This window comes from Synchiropus splendidus, chromosome 6 (assembly GCF_027744825.2).
Source record: "Synchiropus splendidus isolate RoL2022-P1 chromosome 6, RoL_Sspl_1.0, whole genome shotgun sequence".
NCBI classification, from domain to species: Eukaryota; Metazoa; Chordata; class Actinopteri; order Syngnathiformes; family Callionymidae; genus Synchiropus; species Synchiropus splendidus.
The window spans coordinates 670,001-689,797 of NC_071339.1; the positions used below are offsets into that span (position 1 = coordinate 670,001).

At 51.0% G+C, this 19,797-nt stretch overlaps 1 protein-coding gene across 1 annotated transcript in view; it reads left to right on the top strand.

The window, feature by feature from the left end:
- The window catches only part of fhit (fragile histidine triad diadenosine triphosphatase), a 133,522-nt gene that overhangs the window by 110,769 nt on the left and 2,956 nt on the right, over positions 1–19,797 (top strand). The window lies entirely within an intron of this gene.

The window sequence follows — 19,797 nt, forward strand, 5'->3', positions numbered from 1 at the left end:
CTAGTGAAGGGCAGATGAAGCTTCATGACACAGTAGTGAGGGGTAGATGAGGCTTCATGACACACTAGTGAAGGGCAGATGAAGCTTCATGACACACTAGTGAAGGGCAGATGAGGCTTCATGACTCAGTAGTGAAGGGCAGATGAAGCTTCATGACACAGTAGTGAGGGGTAGATGAGGCTTCGTGACACAGTAGTGAAGGGTAGATGAGGCTTCATGACACAGTAGTGAGGGGTAGATGAGGTTTCATGACACAGTAGTGAAGGATAGATGAGGCTTCATGACACAGTATTGAAGTGTAGATGAGGCTTCATGACACAGTAGTGAGGCGTAGATGAGGCTTTTTGACTCAGTGTTGAAGAGTAGACGAGGCTTCGTGACTCAGTGTCCTGATTCTCAGAGGCCACCAGGTGGCGCTGTCTGCTGTCTAATGTTTGGACTCATTCAATGAAACCCCAGGTCATCTCTAAAGCAAGAGCTCCATCTGGTGTCCCCTGAGAATGAGGTGTCACTGTTTCATCGAGGCAGCAACACCGTGTCACGAGGCCTCATCACGGCCGGAGGAGAGTCTCTACTGTTCCCTCCAGGTCAGCTGTGTCCGTCGCCGCAGCAGAAGCGCAGATCTGTCTTCGTTCCCGGCGATGGCCACTGGCATCAGCAGCTGGTGGAGGCGCCGCTCGTGTGGAAGAAGCTGTAATGTGACACCACGTGGAATGGAGATTGATGACGGGGATGGAGCAGCACTTTCATCAGTGCTGGTGGCATCAATCTCCTGCTGTGAGCCAAGTCTCATGGCAGACCAGGAAAACATCTTGATCATGAACGTTATCATGATGGATGATGTCAGAGGCCTGGACGGCGGCGCGTGAAGGGCCAGGAAAGTTGGCTGTCTGCAGAAGCTGGAGGTGTTTGATAGACTGCTCCAGAGGTCTGCGCCCACCTCCCTCCCACGTGGTCTGCTCTGCATCTCCACGCCCACCTCCCTCCCACGTGGTCTGCTCTCCATCTCCACGCCCACCTCCCTCCCACGTGGTCAGGCGTTTTGGTGAGAACGCCGAGTCGTCTGAGCAGCTGGCGCCCTCTAGTGGGCTCCATGAGACACAACAGAGGTGTCGCTGGGATCACAGCAGGAGACTGAAGAGGAGAGACGGACCTGTGGACCTCACACCAGAGGAACACTTCCTGCCTCTGCCTGACTTCTCTGCAGGAAGTCGCGTCTGTGTTCAGCAAACTGACAGGAAGTGAAGGGCCTCACTTCTCTGTCTGTGAGTCACGACACTGGATGAACCTGAGCAGCCGCCGTGCGCTCACTGACCTCCAGGAGACAGGAAGCAGCGTTGCCGAGTCAGACCTGAAGCTCTTTGGCCTCAGACCAAACACACCAGACATGACTGAGCACTTGACTCAAACACATGTCCGAGCCGTTGCATGGCAACTACACATCTGCAGGAACCATGTGTCAATTCACAGGAACTGTTTCTCTAAAGATGTTTCAGACCGTAGACCAGACCTGGGCAAAGTCCGGCCCGGGGGCCATATGTGGTCTCATGAGGTCAGACTAAAACTATGCAACTGATAAGTCCTCATTTTTCTGAGGATGTTTTTTGTCTTGTTTCTTTCTCAGCATTACTATTTCAACAGTAGTGATAAAATGTTCAGTATTTTTGTTCCTCCAAATACATTGAAAGGAAATTCAAATATATTTGAAAATGAATTTCCTTTTCATGGCTGTTTGGACTTCCGTTGAGCCTGTCATCTGGCGCGACAGCCACAGTCACGGTTTGTAAAGTGAACCGCCCACCTCTGCTGTTGAGTCCAGTGAGCGGCTGTTGGCTGATTTGACATTATGATCACACTAAAGAAAACTTCAACATTGTGCTAAAGAGAAGTAAAAATACTGTACATTTCATTCAAGTCATACATACAAAAAAACCCCCCCTGTAATTTCAGTAAAACGAACTGCGTTCAAATAGTTATATTGCGGACAGAAGTGCTGTCACTTGGTACATGAAGCCCCTCTGAAAATGAGGTGACTGTTTCACGATGCCTCATGGCTGGTGGAGAGGGGGGGGAGGAGGAGGAGGAGCTTGTTTCCAGCGGAGCACAGCGGATGTGTCAGAGCAGAGGGGCAGAACCATGCGGCCTCTGCTTTGAAGCAGACCTCTCTGTGTTTGTGTGTTTTCTGAAGGCCTGAACGTTTGCTCCATGAAAGGAAGCTGCCAGCGCGACACGTCCCAGCAGTCGTCCAAACTGTGGGGCTTTGTCATCAGGTTTGAACTGATGGCCTTGTTTTGCTGCAGCAGCATGGCTTCCCTGCGGCTTCCTGATCCCCAGCACACTCTCCCTTCCCGGCCCCCGACACCCAGACATCAGCCTCCAGCGCGCGAGGGCCGCCGCCTGCTGGGCTCCACGGCTGATGAATGATCATGGCTCGCCATGTTTCTGTTACTCATACGCTTCTCTGCTAAAGGGTTAATGGTGTGTAAATGTTCACCATTCCTCCCTGGGGCCTGGCGCGGCGCCGGCTCTTGGCGCGGAGGAGCATTACCGTAATGACATGCGGGATAATAAGCATGTGACTCAGACGTGAACTGTGGAGCGTCTCAATGTGACCAACGCTGTCTCAGAGAGTCAGGGATCAGAAGTGCAGCTGCCCCTGGTGGACCAAAGAAACGCCATGTGCCACTTCAGCCAAGTAGCCCACGCTCCCTCCAATGTTTCATGTGTGCTGCGCTGAGATCGTAGAGGGAACCTTGCATGCATCTTACCTTCAAATTTCAAAATGTCCCTGTTAAAAAATTGGCCATGAAAGACTACAATAATGGCGGTTTTCCATCCCTAGGTTGCCGAGGTTGGAGGACCGTTGACTGCCCACGTGGTGTTTGGCCTCCTGACCAGCGCCTGGTTTACATTCTGCCAACTGACAGACTCGACTCTGTTCTGTCTGAGGGCCGCCATGTTGCGTCCTCAACACTCGGGTTCGATCAGCATGACCCAGCACCACACTAGCTGGGACAAGGTGTCGGTTGACCCACCTGGGCACCTCACCGCCGGACATCTGTTCCGATAAATGTCACCACTAGGGGTCGTGTGGCGATGACATTGAGAGCTTTTCACGAGAGCGCGACACTCACACGTTCACTTACCAGTGATAAATCACCTCCGGACACGGTACAACGAGGCGCGAAGCACTGCTGCTAGCTTCGGCAGCCGCGTCTGAGCTGAGCTTTCACTGTGGCGGTGAGAGACTCAATCATGAGCGCCATGACAGAGTCACTGATCTCGGAGTACATCATGTGTGGAGGGCTCCCTGAGCCACTGTGGTCTGTTTTGAGCAGTTGCTCCGCTCTTCTGAGCTGATATGTGGCTCGTGTCGACCCATCAGCCGAACAGGATGGAGCCGATGATGAAGCCTTTGTGGAGACAGATGGCTGATGAGTTAGCATTCTGCTTGACAGTGCGCCCACATATGTGATGAGTGGGGTGCGACAGGCGAATGAGAGAGCAGCGAGAGACACACCGGCCAGACTGGAGCTTCCTACTGTGCTGGAGATGGGAAGGGCTGTGAAGGTGAGCGGACCTGCTGGACCCTGGGGAGGCTGCAGGGGCCGTCTTCTAGTCCAGGGCCTCTGAACCTTTCTGATCTGGGGCCCACCTTTCCAAAGCAAAGGGCCCCGGGGCCCATTCAATAGACCTGATTCATGACTCCAGATCTCATCTGTGATCAATAACCAGATTGGATCTACTCACATGTGAACAAAGCAAAACCTTGTGAAGCGACATGAAACCATGGGATCAGTGCAGAGATATTTGTCATGGAAAAGTCCAACCAGCAGCAGAAGCAGCTGCAGGTCATGTTCATCACATTTACTGAAGAAAAAGGAAGAAAAAAATACACTTCATGGGAACTGTTGAGAAAATTGGAAAAAATTCTGAATACAGTTCTGAATAAAATTAATAAATTAATAAATTAATAAAACCATGTCTAAATCTCATCAAATAAAAACTATATATTTGATCTAAACTCCAAAGAAGATGTGAGTGAAGTGTCAATCAAAGTCTCACCGTTTCAAAACTGCTCCAACAGGTGAACAGTGTTTCCTGTAGGGGGCGCCATCACTTGCTTTATCACTGTTTCTTTCCAAGAACTTCTCCATAGTTGGTGACTATCACAGATGAGCAGCTGTCAAGTCAGTTCACTGACTCACTGCTGCCACCACACGTGGCTCATGGGTTCGAACTGAGCCTCTCTCAGCGGCTGAGAGTCAGAGACACGGATCAGGGGAGGTTTGTGGGAGCTGCGTGGGAGGCACCCTGAGACTCCGCCAGCATGCGGAGGCCCTGGCACTCATTATTAAGACGAATGGCAGCTAGTTTGTATTCATGAACGTGAGGAGCGTGAGAGCTGGTGAGACCAGTCGACTGCATGGTCTGACACACAGACCCGTGGATTCAACTGCTGGTCTGCGAGGACGACGTGAGCAGTGGAGCACGTATCCTCACGTGAAATATCACACTGTCATCACCTTAATGTGAGCGACTCACTGAAGGACAGTGCTGTCAGTTGGAGTGAAGGACGGACGAGGCGTCATGACACAGCGTTGAGGCTTCATTTGCCCTGAGCTTGTTTTCTAGTTAGGGAAGTTCCGTTTGTCGGCGCCAGATCGAGCTCGTACCCAACAGCGTCACTTCACTGCTCAGACGGAGCTGGAGTCTGAAGGCTGGTGATTCAGCACCACGGACAGCTCACATGGCGCACTGCAGCTTGACAGCAGGGTGTTGGAGGAGGACCTGCTTGAGTTCAGGTTCCCCGGTGCCTGCTGCCATTACTGAACCTGTGAAGTGAGAATCCACTGACTCCATCACATCAGCAGCCATGAAGCACTGGCCTTATCCAGATCACAGGTGGGACAGAAGGCCTGGAAGGTCCCCGCTGGAACGGCGCCACAGGCTGGCTCCATGTTTGGCAGGACGGCTTCCCGGGACAGAAGAATCGAGGTCAGCCATCAAGCTGGATGTTTGCTTTGGTACCAGACGTACATCCGCTCGGACGACGGAGGCCGGAGCGGTGGAATTCCTGGCATGGATTGTGGATTGGGTCCTTTGAAAAGAGTCTACCGTGAAGAAATGCCTCCTCATCAGCACTTGTTTGTGTGTCAAGTGTTTGACATCGCTGCTGCCGTGAATGCTGAACGTCTTGTGTTTTAAAACTTCATCAATCCGTCAACAAGTCACCAAGGTCTTGCCACAACAGGATGCTGGCAATGGTTTGGCAACACAGGCCCTCAACAGAAGAGTTGACCAACACCTCGACTTCTTTTAGTTGGATTCATTGTTTTCATTTTTACAATCTGAAGAGGAGACTCTTTGATTTGCACCTCTCCGTCCTCAGGCTTTGAGCCAAGGCTCTTCTGAAGAAACTCCACGACGGTCGAGCTTCACATCTCCAAAGATCCTCCTGCCGTGCAGCCTTCGCCAGTGTGAAATTCTGAGCTCCTCCCATCTCCAAAGCCACACCCACCTCACCTGCCTGGGAGCATATCTCTCCATGAGAGCTCAGACAAAATGGCCGGCGGCCTGATTCACGCCGAGCGGATGGTATACGAGTCCCAGCAGAGTCAGTGTTGCATGAGCGACAACAGCACGTGTCGGTGTGGCGAGGTCACGGAGACAGGGAGGACAATGGCCTTCACCATGTTCCCTTTACTCCCGACGACGTTCCCACAGACGCACGTGGCGTACACACGTCGCCGCACCTCAATAACAATGCGCATGTTCCAGACAAGCACAGATTTCTCACCAATTACTATCAAGAGCTTTTATTTTCCACATGAGGCTGAACAGTTCTGCCATGTTTCCTCCATCCCTTCTGCTCCAGCAGCGTGACGGAGCTCCCTCCACATAGTGATCTACTTCCTCTGCCAGCTTCCTCACAAGTGACTCCCCCTGCAGAATCCACACCGTGTGTGTGTGTGTGTGTGTTTAAGCCTAGCTCCCCCAAACTGGGGGAAAACACCTGCTTGTGAAGACCTTATGTCGCTGTGGGGGCCTTTTGCTGGTCGCCACAAGGTTAATTTGAGGATGAAGAACTTGGGGGAGGCCAGTGTTAGTTTCCTCAGCACCATTGTTACAATAACACTGAGGAAAACTGCCTCAATGTGTTATAGTTGAGGAATAAAAACCACACTAAAATGTTTTGCGAGAACTAAAAAATAAACAAAAGCTCCCCCGTAGTTTTCGTGTACCACACAAGACGAAGCGCATCCAGCCCAGCAGATGAAGAGACGGAGCGGGTGAAGACGGCAGCAGACTGAAGAGAGAGTCACTCCTCTTCATTCGAAAGCAGCTTTGTCAGTGTCACCAACTCAATACACGTCACGACGAGACTTCACTTCTCGCCTGGCTGACTGCCATTTCTGTTTTCTTTATCACAGGAAAGTTGCGCTGATGATTCATTCTTTCATCCAGTTTATTCAAGAGGCTTATGATTCCAGATTCCACATGGGAACATCAGTCAACTGGAATGAATGAACAAAAGCATCTCTGCAATGAAAAGACTCAAATGTTTTGACTCAAATACATGGAGTTTTGTTTTGCTAGTTTTGGCCGACTAAAACGCAACAAAGAAAAATGGCATGTGACTGACTCGGTGTGGCTCACACTAAGAATCGACTTTGGCTCAGGACTAAGACGGAATTGAGAAATGGCCGACAACATTAGCCCTAAGAAAGGGCAGTGGCCATGAGAGGTCCTGACAAGGATAGAAATACCAAGGTGTGTGTGAGTGTAGGTGCGTGTGGGTCACCTAGTCGACACCAGAATTGGACATGCATCCCAACGTCTCAGCGATACACACACACGCACACACACTTCCAGGCCTCTCTGAAAGTCATGCGCCATGTTCGAGCTGATGAGAAAAGTTTGGTCTCGACTGGCCAGCCATGACAGAAAGAGATTAGTTTGAAGTGTGTGTTTGTTGGTCTGAGTGTGCGAGAGTGTGTGTGTCCGCATGTATTTAAGGACCTTGGCTAAATCCCCACTCTGCATGTGACTGAAAATTTGGTACTTTTTTAAAATAAAAAAATGTTTGAATCATGGTTTGACTCAATAGAGATAGAAACTAGTAAAATATTGGTCTTAAATACACATTTATTGTGTCAGCATTTCATCAATAAACCATCTTCTGTCTGGCATTTTGTGAGGTGGATGGAGGGAGACAACGGAGGGATGGGAGGGATGGAGGATGGATGGATGGATGGAGGGAGGGAGGGATGGATGGAGGGGTGGATGGATTTTTCTGTTGGTTTTCTTTCCTTTTTGTCAGACATGAGGACAGACAGCTTGTCACAGCCACAGTGGAGTCAGTTTTCTTCTGTGACACAGTGTTTAAATTTGTAAACAATTCCCTGTGTAAAGAGCATCACTGCCAAGTCATGGAAAGTCATGGAAAAAACAGTTCAGTCTGGATGAGGAATCACCATGAGTCTACACTCATTGGCCTCCTGAGCCTCGGTGGTCAGCAGAAGCAGCTCTGCAGACGACACATGACCATGTCATGCCTGGATCCAGAGGTGAGAGTATCTCTCCAAGGCTGCAGGTGTCCGGGCGAGCCGCTCACACCTCCACACCAGGAGAACAACAGGCTCCCCCTGCTGGCCCGGTGTGACAGATCAGATCAGATGGAAGAGGCAATGTTTGCCTTTCAAAGAAATCTTTTCCTGCGTGAAGTGAAGGTGTGTTCCAGCTGTGACATCCGAACTCTCTCTCTCTCAACATCGTCCGTCTCACATCGGACTGGACTGGGCTCATTCATAAAGCAGTCTGTTGCTGGCTTCCTTCTGCCTGACACTGGCCCAGGTCATGAGAGGTCATCGTCGTGGTGGCACCTCATCTACCTTGGTTCCAGAGGTGTTGGACTGAATCGGTGTGCACGTCTGCTCAAGTCTGAGAGGCGCCCCCTGATGGAGGTTGTTTCTGGGCAGACAGACGGATCGGCCTGACGCTGGACTCCTCCCGTGCCCGTGCAGCTGGCGCGCAGCAAACCAGCCTCCATTTGGCTGCAAAAAACCCTGAATGTGGAGTGACTTCTTCTTGTAGGAGGTCAAGACTTGTTCACATCATTCGACGTTCTGGACTCTGTGCGACCGCTTGGGCGTTGCATTCCTCGAAATTGCTCTTGACTGGAGCAATTGAAGCCATTATCAGACAGTGTGGGAACATTAGCCGTGCGGCAACAAACACGCCACTTTTTATCCTCCGCCTGACAAACGTTTCGTTTCTTGGCGGCTCCACCGTGATCAATATGAATTACCGCCTGCATCCCCCACGTGGCCCCGTCACCCTCCGCTGCGCACCAGGATCCTTCCGTACTTTTCTAGATTGTGAGTAACACCTGTGCGGCCACAAGCGATGAGCTTCCCTCGCACTGGAGGGAGTTGTTACCGTCCCACTGGAGGAGCTGCAGCAGTTACCTGGATGTAACCCTGCCTCTGTGAGTTCATGCTTTGGTGTTGCCATATAAGGCCGCGCAGGCGTGTGGCAGGTTTTACAATGCTTGTGAGGACCAAGTCTTGGCAAGCCTCCTTCTTGTGAGGACATTTTGGCCTGTCCTCACAAGGTTTAAAGCAGGGGCTCTGAAGCTTTTTGATCCCATTCAACAGAACCGATCAATAACCAGATTGAATCTACTCACACGTGAACAAAGCAAAACCTTGTGAAGCGACATGAAACCATGGGATCAGTGCAGAGATATTTGTCATGGAAAAGTCCAACCAGCAGCAGAAGCAGCTGCAAGTCATGTTCATCACATTTACTGAGGGAAAAGGAAGAAAAAAATACACGCCTGCCACCTGCCATGTCCCTGCAGATACCTGCCGTGCTCGGTCAGTGGACAGGCGTCCGAGCACAAGCAGAAGCTGGCTCACACTTACAAATGCCTGTGTGAAGGAGAGCCGCCTGGATTCTTCTGGCTGAGCACCAGGTTTCATGCTGCATTTCTCTGAGGCAGCTCAGGCTCTGGCAGATGGAAATCTTATTCAATTATCTGATCTACGAATCAGACGCCATCCATCATGTCGTGTCTGTGAAGGAGGCCAAACGTCTCAAGGACTGCTGGAGAGGAGGAAGGTCTGGAGCTGAAGAGCGGACACAGCAGGCCCTCTGACCAGTGTTGGGCCAGATGTGTTTCACTCTTGCTTCCTTCCACTGTCAACTGACAATCACTCTGTCATGACTACTGTTTATGACAGAGCTAGAGATGATCTAGGACCACTATGATGCCATGGTCTCAGGAGCCCTGGGTTCGTGTCATCGCTCTTTCCTTCTCTCCATGAAGGGGAGGCAGGAGTCCCATCCAGCATATTGTGGACATACGTCCTCTGAGTCCACGCAATCCTTCAGGAAATCCGCTCCCAAATGTTCTGCCTTATTTTTCTTCTCCTCTTCCAAATGTTGTAGAAGCCGTCGGCATCAGGAGCTGCGCAGCATCACCTCACAGCGACCTGAGTGTTGCTGAGCACAGCCTCTCCCCAATACCACGGAGGGAAGTGGCTCAAAGGTCAGCGCTCGGCGCCACGGGTTTTAGAACAGTGCGACTGTACGACGTGTTGCTGGAAACAGACTCTCAAACTGGGTCAGTACATAGTGACTGTCAATGGCTCGGTCTCACAGTGGCGTGGCCACGCCCCCCAGTGCTGATCTGCAGTACCCCACGGTCCGTTTCACCAGGAAGGAGAACAACTTCAGAGCAACGAGGGCTTCACGTGCAAAGATCACACAGACTAAATAGACAAAACTGCTGCTAAAATAAGTCCACCTTGTCTAACGGGGACAAGGTGGACTTGGATTTTTGTTTCAACAACAAGAAATAGCTCCAATACGAAGCTCCCTGACAGAAACACGAGCCAGTGTTTTGTTTCAGCTTCCTGGCAAATCACCACGAGGTGATGAGATGATTCATTTGGTGGACACAACATTGGATCAGGCTGAAACACAGTCGGCCTTCAGGTGCAGTTGCAGGCCCAGCCAGACTCATTACATGCTCCAATCTCCCAGCGCAGCCTCCCGCCGGCCGGCCGGCCGGCCGCGTCAGGTCTCGCTCCAGCAGCCCGGCCTCCTCTGCTGGCTCTGCTGGCTGCAGCCTGTCGTCTGCTCTGGCAGGTGGATGCAGGCAGGTGAGCTCTGCTAATGAGGCTGATGGTCAAACGCTGCGCGAGAAGCCTCCAGGAGCTGCCAGGCTCCCACGCTTCCAGATGAGGACGAGCAAGGTTTCCTGGACGGCTCCACACGTTTGTGTTGGATACAGACTTCAGAAGGAAGTGAACACGCTGTGATTCTTCAGTACTGCAACAGACGTCTCACTTCCGCTCCAAACACATCTTCAGGCCGGTGGTCTGGGCATTCAACTCTGGAGGAGGATTTACCACCTTCCTCCTCCTCCTCCTCCTCCTCCTCCTCCTCGCCTGCCACGTCCAACATGTTCTCTGCTTCCTGCCTCTGTGTCGGAGCACTGTATTTGGTGGGGGGGGGGTGCAGAGTTTGACACCAGAAATGAAGAGACACGATGTTAAACTCCGTCAAATGGCCTCGCAGCTGGTTCCAGGAAACCCTTGCTTGTCCTTTTGATTCCAGCCAGCAGCTCCAGGGGGAGAGAGTGAGTTCAGAAGACAAGGAGCCGTGAAAAGCGGTGAGCCATGCTGCACCCGATGAAGCGCCTTATTCCGCCACCTTTTGCAGAGATATGTGCGGCGATAGTAAAAGCGACAGTTCATGTTTCCAGCTTGTTGGGGGATCGGCTTGCTGCCAATGTGGAATGACAGGTGCATTTCCCAAAAAGAGCAGCCATAATGTTTTTCTCTGGAGCGCTTGACAGTGTGCCTTCATCATAACAGCGGCTTAAGGGCTTCGGAGCGGCGGCGTGATTATTGCCTGCCCTGGGCGCCTCCACGCCGGGGAATTCAATTCCTTCACGGCGAGATGAAAGCTGTTAGCGGAACTTCAGCGGGACGGATGCAAACAAATCAGCATACTAAGTGAATTTTCTCTTCACCTGACCTCCCTCCTCGCGTGGAGCGGGGAAATCCTGCGCCTGCGCTGCCTGACCTCACTTGACTCCAGTGAGCAGACGCTCCTGGAATTCTGAGAGACGCACGCACGCACGCACGCACACACACTGTAGGGTAAACAGGTGTCTCTGTCCTTGTGAGGACCTCTCCTGGCCCCCTAGACACATGCCTCACCAGGACCAGAGTGGAGCCCAGTTAGAATCACCCAGGTATTTTAACCCTCCAACTGAGGCTTGATCTTGTCAAACGGTTGAGGGCGCCACAAAGTTGGACCTCATGAGGCTAGATATGCTCAAACACACCGTCACTTGGCTAGCATTTCTATCTTTGTGAGGACCTCCCATGGCCATCGCCCTATCCCCAGCCTCTCTCCTGAACACATGGCTCACCTGAGCCACTGTTCAGGTCACATTTAGCTTAGAGTTGCACTGGGGATGGGAAGCTTTGACACAGTTCAACTTTGAGGGGAGGAAAAGGCCGAGCGAGTACGAGGACCCGGTGTCGTTCATTTGTCTCTGCGGTCAGGACAGGTGTGAGTCTTGTGCTGGACCTTCCCCTCAAACGCCCGCGTCTGTGATGGGACGTCATCACTCCTCATCCCAAACCCACCAGTGGGCTCCTCAGAAGGGTAAGAAAGAAGGAGCTGAGTGGTGGCTCTCAAGGTGATGCAGCGCCTCCCAGAACACGCCTGCTTCCCCTCTTTCCTTGCTCTGAAAACAGCCCCTTGTCATGACTCCTGTTATGTCCCTTGAGTCATGTTTTGGTTTCTTCCGCCTCCCTTCCTGTTCCTCTGGCACACGACTGGAGCCAATCAGCCCCTAATCACATCAGTACGTAAACACCTGGACTCCAGCAACGTGTGCCAGATCGTTCTTCCAGTTCCTGCGTTTCTCCCATTGTTTCCCTGTGAGAAAAAAAAAAAAACTAGGTGCAATAACAAATCACTGAAGTTTAGATCCGGATAAGTGCTACTTTCTGTCATGACGCTCTTTTACTGCTGCTACTTGTGTATAGACTATTTATTTCTTTTTCAGTACCTACTGGTTGTTCTCTGCGTGCTTGACTGTGTTTTGATAGATTCTTTTGTACATTGTTTGCACCAAGGGAGTAGCGCTCAAATTTCGCTGTACACTGTACAAGGACAATAAAGGCTATTCTATTCTTTCCAGTTCCTTGGACCCTCTCATTGTGTTCCCAGTGATTGCTCCTCTGGTTCCTGAGATTTGGACTCTTCTGGTTCCCGTGGCTCTCCTTGTTTCGGTCTCTCGTTCTGTGAGCTAGCTTTGTTTTTGATTACTTTGTCTTAGACCCTGGTGCCTGAGTTAGTCTTTTGTTTCTTCTTGTCTATTCGTGTTTCCTGGTTTCTTTTGTGCTTGACTCTTGGTCCATTGTGTTTTCGTCTCTCCTAGTTCCCTGTGGTTTAAGTTAGTTTTCTCCCGGTTCGGTGACGCTTTAATTATTAAATATTATTTCTGACTCGCTCCTGCCTCATTGTAACCTTCACCACTTGCACTTGGGTCCAGTTCCACGTCCTCAACACGTGGCATTCGCTCCTCGTTCCCTTGAAGCGTGACTCCCCTCTTGTTTCAAACTATGACGCGGCCAGTTTGACCGTCTTCAGCTACGCCATTGTTCCTGTACTCGCTGCCAGATGACTCGGCACACGCAGCGCAGGGTCAACACAGCCAGCACAGCACTCATATCTACACACATACTTTAATAAACGCTGTAAAATGACTGGCTGACGCATCTCAGAAATGCACCAAAGCTCAACACGCTGTTTAACTGACAGGTCCAGTACAAATACTCTGAGCTGCTGGGTTCTCACCGGGGTGTGAATGTGGCTCCCACGTCCACCCCGGGTCTGAGCTCTGGGTCAGTCGCGTTCCTCTTTGCTCTTCCTGGACCCTTCAACCGATGATGCCTGGCCGTCACATGGGTGGCTGTGGTGTCACTCTCGGGACACGCCCATCTTGGAGAGGTTTACTGGACTAATAGCTAGAGAGTGGGAGTATGAAGCCTGCCACCACAGGGAACATGCGGCTAATACCTTCATGCTAAGCTAGCCTGGCTCTGCTGAAAAGCGCCATCATGTGAGGTCATGTGTGAGGCGGCTCCATCCTTTCCTTTCTTTGTTCGACACGTCGCGCCGTGATGATGGCGGCGTCTCCCTGGGACGACAGCGCCCGCTTCACTTCAGTCAGTATGTGACACCAGCCAAGCAGGAATGCTCTTCCTCCTCTGGAGAACTGGGATTTTTTGTTTGTGCTGGAGTCTGTGTGGCCGCCGTGGTCTCCGTCTCTGGTGTCCTCGGCGCGCCTGACGTGCTGGGGAGCATCTGTCACGGAGGGCTCTGGTTGTTAGCTCTGCTGTCAGCCTCAGACAGTGGCTCGCTTGTCACTTGTCATCTCCAGTGCCACATTCAATCGAGCGGTTTCCTTCCGAGACCCTCCGTCTGTGTCACACATGCCAATATTGATTCTGACAAGCAGGCAGAGATTGGCTGGAGCTTCTGTCTCATCTTCCTTCCCTGATCTGGGAGGCACCAGCAGTGGAGCTGTCAAGACGGAGACACGACCACGGGAACTGACTCATGAAGCGTCAGTGATCTGAATGCGCATGTTCCTCCAGCACTCGCAGGCGTGTCCCACGTGGCCCGTGCTGTGACACGGTCGCTGCTGCGTCTGAACTCTGATGCGCTGGATGGCTGGCCAGCAAGTGACGGCTGAGCTTCCTCGTGTCACTCGTGTTCACAGCCAAAACACACTCCTGACATGGGCCTTTTCTGGAAGAGGTGGAACCTGAAACGGAACACAGAGGGGGAGATTTGACTCGTTAAATTGATCACGCCATCTTATCATGAGACGTGAATCTCAGTGGCGTGTGACAGTTGTGGAGAGTGTGGTGGACTGTGGTGTGTGTTGAATCCAGGGAACCTTTGATCATGACACTGGTGGACTCTGAGTCTCTGGATCCCTGTTTCTTTGATGAGATGGAGTGGTCCTCACAGGTTCTCTGACGCGCTCCTCTGCCTTGGTTCACATCAACACATGCAGCTCTCCTGCTGCCAAGGTGACAACACTTGGATATTGGACGTATTGGCGGCGGCGTCCTCTTCCGCGTCCCCATGAGGCTTCACTGATGGAGGACACACTCTCACAGGCAGCGCTAATGCTAGGAGCCGCCATCAGTTAGGGACCGTCAACAAATTCTAAAGCCTCAAAGTCTGAGTGACATCTTCAATAAGGCCATGGAAAACAAGCATTTTAGGAGAGAGAGAGAACTGTGACAAGGTTTTTCACCACACAAGACAAAGGACTGACAGTTTGGATCATGATCTGGAGAATAGACTCTGACTCCATGGTCATTTCTTCACCTGATGGTTGTTTCTCCAGCAGCATCTAGGAACTGTGTCCAGACTGCTCCATAGTTCAACTGTTCAGAGACATGAGACACAGCAGACAGACAGACAGACAGACGGCTCCATTTAGAGCTGCTGGTGCAGCTCCACCTCTGTTTGACAAAGCTCAGAACATGAACCCATTCTTTCTGAACAATTGATAGGTGATGTCTGTACCCGAGCCGGTCCTCACGCCGCCACATGGGACGGCAGCCAGGACGTGGATGGACTGGGAGGAAGTGCCTCACACTCACGTCGGCGTGCTTGGAACGGTCCCAGGACACCTCCTGAACGATGACCCGACCAACGCTGGTGACTCACTCTCTGGTAAATGCCGGCCTCAGTCTTCCTCAGACTCTTGATGTGGGCAGCGCCGCCGGGGCCTGGGCTGAGGAGGTGCTGATAATGTGGCAGCCTGGCTGTTGTCAGGTGTTAAGTGAAGATCCGAATTGATAAAAGGTGTGAATTGAAGGATCTGCTCCACAGGCTGCTGTAATTTACAGTGTGTGCATTAGCTCCCCTTGTCTTGCCTTGTTATGGTCAAATGTCAGAATGGTATTTTGGACCAGACAGAACTGCATCCCTTTCAGAGTGAGCCCTTCCTGTCATCCACCGCCCCCCCGACTTTTCCAAATCAGAGCGCGTCCAGGTCGGAGCTCATTAACCCTTCCATCGCCGGTCAAATTTCAGTTCTACCCCTGGTTCTACTTGTCTATCCTTGACTTGGTCTCCCCTTTAAAAACCATGAAAAAGGCTGCCGGGAGTTGCCGCGTTATTTGTCTCTCACAGCTTTTTTTGGATGCAGTTGCGGCCACCGGGGCTCCCACCGTGGTCCCAGCCGACATACGATCTGGACCTCCTCGGGATGACGTGCCACCTCACCTGCTCAAGCATGTCCTTCCATGGACCAGTGCCATTTGAGGTGGCAGCCCAGCTTCAGCAAGGCTCAGTCCTGGACAACTTTCCTGTCCAATCGCTTGTCCTTCTGCTGCTCTGTGGGCATCTCTGCTTCTGCAGCCAATTGGTTCTGGTCATCTTTGATGAGCAGGACCATGAGAGCTGAGCTCACTCTGGCGCGCTCTACAGGAAACATGTCCGATGACTGGCTCGCACTGCCCCTGGCGTGTCCAACCCGCTTTGAGCCGCGGAGGTTTCCGTGATCAAACTGATGTGATAGTGTTATCTCCAGTATGATGCCAGCCACATGCAGCCTTGATATCCTTCCCACACACGTCACCAAACAGATGACAGATGTTGCTGGGCCCAGCTTTTTATCATTGCTTGATCCGTCCCTCAGCATCAGCCTTGGAACAGACAGTGAACCGACCTCTCTTGGAGAAACCTCATCTGGACGCCAATGATCCCACTGGTTTTGGCTTTGTGTTTTTCTTCTTCTTTTAGATCACAGTGCACCTGTTGTGTTTCGCTTTCTGTGCGCTTTTATTTTTCGGGTGGGATTCGATTAAAAAAAATTGAAAAAGCGAGTTAGTCAGAGGATTTGTGATGAATTGATCTCACTGAATCTCAGTTGAATGGTATCAGAATATTTGCCACATTTTCCAACGTGAATGAATGTGGTGTATGACTGAATCCAATGATGGAGCCACACAGACATTTAAACAGCAGAATATTGTTGATTCTGCATCAGTTTGACAACAGCACAATAAATCACCATGGTGGCTCTATTCAAGTCTTTATATCACCTGAGTTCAACTGAAGCTCTTTTAGTGTCTGGAGAATATTTGTATCAGAATCTCAAGTCCATCCAGAGTGGTGGAAACCCTGGACATTGTGGAGTGAAAAACCTCCCTGAAGCAAAGCCAACAGATGCTTTAGTTTGCTTTGGTTCAGGGAGGATTCCTCCATGTTTGTTGTTGTTGTTCTCATCCTAGCTGCATCAGTGGAGCAGGAGCTCCTGCACTGACAAAGGGTCCCTGCTGTCTGGAGAACACACTGCTACATGAAATTACATTACATTTTTTGTTGTAAGTAATTGTAATAATGTTGTAATTAATTATTGGAATTATCTCGTCAAAGTCCCACCACTAGTTATTTCCTGTTTTTCTGTCTTTCGTTTCCGTTTCCTTTGTTCCCTCCAACTTCACAGCAGCACAGCTGGAACTCAGCCGCTCGCTGATTTCTCCACCTTTGTTCCAGTCTGCCCTGCCAGATGGTTGCTCCGCCCCTCGAGACCTAGTTCTGTTGCATTCTTTGTTCTTTATTTCCTCGTTTTCCTTCTAGTTCATTTATAGTTTAGTTTATTCGCCTCTTCTCTGTTTCAAGTTTTCCCCCGTTCTTCAGTGTTTCCCTCGCGCCGCCTTTTGGTGGCACTGTCTTTAGTTCCTTGTTTCCTGTATGAGCCCTGTTGTTTTTCTGGTTTGTTGCTTATTAAATTTTGTGAAAACATTTGTGTTCCAGTCTTCTGTGAGCCAGGTACAATCTTAGCACGTGGGTCTGCTCGCCTGAGCCACCATGACAGCCACGTTCACGGGATTCACACTGGAGAAAACAGCACCGTCAATGCTTTAACGTCAATAGAGTCGCTGTGATGTCATTCAACACTAAACGCTGGCCACACACTACATAGAAGTTTCAGAAGTGGTGGGGGCGGGTTGTTGTCGATAGATGTAGACAGATATTTTCCTTGACTTGTACTTGCAAGGTTCTCCACAGTATTACATTATAAAAATGTTACTTTACTGCTAAAAGCAGTGGGGCATGATGAATGAGTTGGCAGGAGCCGTTTATTGCGCTGACCTTTATTAAAGAGAATTCATTAAGGACCAGGAGGAAGGAAATGAGTTGATCTCAAGTCTTTCTGACTGGCGGTCTGAACAAAGGAGAGCGTGTTGAGCTCCTTCTCAGCAGCACTGAAGCTCCTCCCGGGGCTGCTGGCTCAGAGCCAGCCTCACCAGGACGTAGCTGGTGTTGGTGTCGTAGCTGCTCATCACCAGACGGTGGTGATGATCCTGACTCTCATCAGAGACTCCTCTGTCTGGGCTGCGTTCTGATAATCGCCTCAGTCGGGGCCAAGACTCGTAAATGTTAAACATGATGAATATTTACCACCAAAAATGTGTGGCGAGAGAGCTGATCGTTCCCCACCTGAACTGTGACATGGAACGCAGTCAAGTCAAGATGCGATCCCACTGAGAAGCAAGGAAGCGGAGGAGGATGTTTGGAGATTCACTGAAGTGATGACAACAACAATGGTAGCTTTCCATCATCTGCAACCTGCAGCTGTGTGTGAAATCGTGGAAGCTGCTCCTGGGCAGCGCTGAGCGCTTGTCACCACCTGCACCTGGAGAACATTTCAACACAACGCTCTAAAGTCCCAGGTGCACTGCAGCATGCCAAATACATCCTTGGAGCAGAGGGTGGAAAGTTTCTTTTGTTTCATTGACTTTCAGTCGCGGGCCAAATGGCACCGTATCGACCTTCTAGCGTGTGAGGAGGAACAAAAACCCTTGGCTTTGTCCTATCTTCAGGTATTTCAGGGCTACGTCACACTCACCACCTCATTTCGATTCAGTGACCTTTCAGAGTGGAGTGCTGGAGCTTTCTGAGGGGAGGTTGTGTCCTGAATTGAAATGTGTGACGACGACAGTGGTATTATGGTGATGATGAAGATGAGGATGATGATGATGTCCACGAGGCTGAGATGGGATGTGTGTTCCTGCTGTAATTGAGCTGGAGTCGTTGAGGGTTTGACTTGGTGTGTTTGGAAGCTGAGGTGGCTCGGGTTACGGTCGGGGCGAGAGTCTTTGACCTCAACCTTGGCCTGCGCGACACGGTGACTGGTGAAGGTTCAGCATCGTTCTTCCCGTCTGAGAGAAGCATGCATATGGATGCCGCTACGTCCCACCTTTTCAAGGCTCACTGGAGCAGCGCACTAAAGTGTCTTCTGGCTGTGGTGCACGGAGCTGTCGTGGTGTTAAAGAGGAGCCACAGAATCCTCCACTCAGAAGTGCCACTCGAACCTGGATGCTCCCTCATCCTCTTCTGTCGGAACCGAGTCAGACGTCAAGAGTTTAATGGGAACGTTTACAGGCGATTCCCACCTCGATGGGACACTCCACCCTTTCAAAGGAGGCGGGGGTCTTGTTCATGGAGAATCTGGGAGTCATTCCAGCAATGGAAGTCTTGAATAAAAGGAGCCAACTGGGCCTGAGTGAGAGCGTCCCGCAGGGACCCTCAGGGTCCCTCAGCGTCACTGCTCAAGTTCCATGTCCAAACCCGAGTCGCACATCGCGTCAACATTGACCCGCTACTTTTTTTGTTTTCCTCTGTGTTTTTGACTGAGGGAAGAAGCGCAACGTGGTTTCACAAATCTCAGCCTCCATCACCTGCTGAGCAAAGCGCACAGACACAGCGGTGCTGAGAGGCTCCCGGACAGACATCCGTCTCTGAAGCTTGGCTCCTCTTGTCAGTCGCCGAGAAACCAAAATCGACCCAAGTCGAAGTCTTTAACTGCAGCAGACGCTGACATCATGCGTTTTCACTTCCATGTTGTACATGTTTAACGACAAACTCGCTTTCTCCAGAATGGTGTGAAAGAGGGCCACAGTTAATGTCTTTACATGGAGCAACACTGCCCCCTGCAGGGCAAACTCTGCACAGCTCTGACAGCAAGCGTTTCCCTGCCAACTGCCATTTCAACGTGCTGGGGACAGACAGCATGCGATTGTTACATCATTTGTCTCACCACTACTGTGAGGGCCAAGAAGACACTGATGCTCCCACGGCCAATGTGGACCAGTCGTTCCTTCCTCCACACGTCACACAGGGAGGGCTGAGCTGGGCCACGCTGGGAGCCGTCATGCCATCAGTGTGTCATGAGGTGATAGGACTAATGTGCGGCTGGTTTACAGACAGCGAGGATGGACACAGCCCCACAGACTGGCCACCACAGCCTCTGACATGAGGAGCCTCTCGGCGTGAGTCATCCGCGGCAGAAGGCAAACAACAATTGTCAGCCGCAGACACCAGGGGTTTCACCACTTTCTGATGTTTGACATGATCAGCAGTGTTCCGGTCGAGGTTGACGTTTGGTCTGAACAAAAGGTGACGCCTGTTGCGTCGCAGTGCAAAGAAACTCAAGGGGGCGCTGAACCAGTTCCACATTCAAATGATCTCAATCAATACAGTGGTGCCTCGGTTTTCCAACAAATCGGAGTTCAAACAAACATTTCGACATTTTTTTGCTTCAGATTTCAAATGAAAATCCAGAACTCAAACGGCCCCGAAAAAAGCCGGAAAAAACAGAACGTGCGCGGACCGATCAGCTGAGCCACAAGGCGCTTTGTTATTGTGTATAACGTATTGTATATGACG